Source organism: Octodon degus, unplaced genomic scaffold, assembly GCF_000260255.1.
Source record: "Octodon degus isolate 3935 unplaced genomic scaffold, OctDeg1.0 scaffold00531, whole genome shotgun sequence".
Classification (NCBI taxonomy): domain Eukaryota; kingdom Metazoa; phylum Chordata; class Mammalia; order Rodentia; family Octodontidae; genus Octodon; species Octodon degus.
Window position 1 is genome coordinate 74,553 of NW_004525107.1, and position 3,397 is coordinate 77,949.

Consider the following 3,397-nt stretch of genomic DNA (forward strand, 5'->3'; position numbering starts at 1 on the left):
GATTTATAAATATACAGTATGTCTTACATATATAGCTGTTAAACTCTCATTTAATATGTAAATGTGCAACCCACAGATACAAAAAATTGATGGTACTTGTACATGTAAATAATATTGTTCTCTTTTACTATGTTCTTTGAAATCATGTGGATTTACAAATTAGGAAGTAAGTATTTGCATTACAGACATATAAACATGGAAAAAGAAAAAAAAATACTACCTCTGAAAAGAATATCTGATTCCTGTAAGAAATTTAGAAATTTCACATAATTTCTGAACCTTTTTTCACCATACCAAGTTTTGAACTTGTAAAAACAAAGTCTAAAGAATAACTTAACCAGGCTATTTTTATATATTCATTTGTGATAAAGCTTTAAAATTTTTGAGATTATACACTCTAAAAGAGTAGGATAATTCCAAATTCAAAACTTCAAAGTTTTCTACCCCTTTTTACCACTATGACACATTTCCACCTCTTCTTCTTGAAAACTCTTTCTAGTTTGCATTAATTTCTCTTTTATTTAATAGTATTCTTTAAAAAATCTAAATATGATACAAATGGTTAATCTGTGCAAGAATCTGACTCCTTTTTGGCTGCTCTCCAAATCACATCTTGCAGTCAATGAAGTTCAGACAGTAAATGCAATTGAAAATGGAGCTGAAACCTCAAAGCAGGAATTGGGAAATATGTAGCAAGGTTGGAAAGTCTCTTGTAATCTCCCCTTGACATTGCTACTCTTTCACTGCAAACTTGTTTGACAAAGAGCTTGCTCACACTTTGCATTGGCTACAGTCTGATACTTGTTATTTCTGTAAGAAAACCTGCCTTGTAAGATAAGGCTATATATTGTTTGAAGGATGTCTTATGTCCTGTAAATAATCATACTTAGCATGTCCCATGATATGAAAGTCTTAGCTATTCCAAGGAAGAGTTCATGTGCTTTTTTTTCCCCCCGTATTTATTTGACATTTGTTTCTATCAGGCAAGCGCTTAGTCCACTGAGCCATCTCCCCGGCCCCCTGCTTTTTGTATTTCTTCCTCTGAGAAGTGTGTATTTATCTCACATGGCCATTTTTGGATTGGGTCTTTAAATTTGTAGGGGGAGTTGATAATTTTTTAACTGAATGTAAATAAAGTATTAAAATTCTGGAATAGCAAATACAATTTAATACTGTCTTACTAATTTAGAATTTTTTTTTTTTGGTGGAACCAGGGATTGAATTCAGGCCCTTGCACTTGCCAGGGAAGCGTTTATTCCACTGAGCCATCTCCCTGGCCCCAATTTAGAAAAATATTAATAATGATCCATTAGAAATAACATACTTTTCGTAGAAGCTTTAAGTTGAAAAGGGCCAGTGGAATAGCTCAGAGGATTAAAGTGCCTGCAAGCAGGCATAGGGGATGGAGGGCCTATCCCAGGACCTGCCATGTTAGCCCCACTCCAGGGGCACACTGAGACAGAAATTGAGACTGGGTGTGGTGGCGTGTGCCTGTAATCCTTGCTCTTGTGAGGCTGTAAACAAGCAGATCACTATGAGTCCAATCTATTTGTAAGATCCTGAACACCCTGTAGACCCTTCCCTAAAATACAAAAAAAAGAAGTTATACATAAAACTTTATTTCTTAAGAATATAAAAAAAGAATGTACAGAGAAATTATGATATATATCCGCTACTTTATCATACATTAAATATTCTTCATATTAAGATAGTGAGAAATTGCTAATAGCAATAGGAAGAGGAATTAATTTACCAAATATGATTTAATCATACTCTTTAAAATTGTTTATTGAAAGGGTTTATTGTTTAAAAGGGTGTTGAAGCTAGGAAATTTATCAAATATGTGTGGGTGGGACTTGGCCCAGTGCCTAAAGCACACAAGGTACCTCACTCCTGAGATGAACATCCTATCTGCTTAAGGTTAGCTATCAGTTGCTAGGCAACCTAGTGTCATGCATTACTAATTTCACAAAAGTATAAAGGACCATTTTGTTGTGAAAAAAGAGAAAAATATGCATATATATGTATATACGTACATATATGTATGCACACACACACACACGAGTTAGAATAGATATATAGCTACTTTCTCTTAGTTCAATGAGAAGAAACGTTTGTACTAACATTGTTTAGATAAGATTATCATGTCTGTGTTTTGTCCTCTGAATAAATACTATGAAGACAACAATATGCAATATGCAATATGCATTATGCAATATGCAATATGCAAAAATAATCAGACCAGCCAGTTCAGCTTGTTTTACTTATGATTAATGACACAACGATAACCACATGAAGGTAAGTACCCTTAAGGGTATAATCACATAGATATAGAATCTCTAACCTTAGAGTCTATGTAAAAAAGCCAGTAGACTTCTCTAAAATAAATAGAGCCAACATGAAATATATCAAGCAAGAGAAAACATGCCTACAATTTCAGCTCCTCAGGAAGTTGAAGCAGAAGGATTATAAGTTTAAGGCCTGTCTGAACAACTTATAGAGACCCTGTCTCAAATAGTAGAAAGGACCCAGGATGTAGTTTAGTGGTACAGCACTTGCTTAGTAGGTGTAAGGCTATGAATTCAATCTCTATTATAAAAAAGAAGATAAGGAGGATGGGGAGGAGAGGGACAAGGAAAAGAAGAGGAAGGGGAGTTGAGCTGAGAACACTGCTATTAAAACAAAAGAATTTCCTTGTCAGAGTTAAAAGGCAAGTGACAATTGGGAAATAATGTATACAGTATTTGTAAAATGTAAATAAACAGAAAAAATACATTCTGAGAGAAATAATAATCACTACTGTAAAAAGTGAAATGCTAGATGGATATATAAATTTATTCTTTCTTAGCACAGAATTTAAAATTTGTCAAAGTCACAAGTGTTCTTACATTTTAATACACAGTCTACTACTTCTAGGAACTTAAAGAAAAATTATAGATATGGTAAACATTTATGGTATATCATTTTCATTATGTTTGCTTAGATATCTTTTTATGTGATAAACTGGAAAAATCTAAATTTAACAATATTTAAACAATGGTCATGAAACGGAATATTATATACCTATTTGAGATAAATTTGGAGAATATTCAATTACAAGTGGATGAGATCTATTTTAAAACAATATATAAAAATTATACATACCATAGAATTTCAATATGCTATTATTTTTTAAGTCATCAGAAGAAAATATTATCTAATGATCTCTAGGTTAGGAACAATAAAAGTTATTTTCATTTTTTTACAGTTTTTCACTTTATTTTATTGAAGTGTTGAGGATTGGACCCAGGACAATTAGCATGCTCTACCACTGAGCTGAGGATGTAGCCCCAGTTCTGTACTTTCTAAATTTTCCACAATAAATTTATATTTTTAGTAACAAGACTTGTGGGGACTG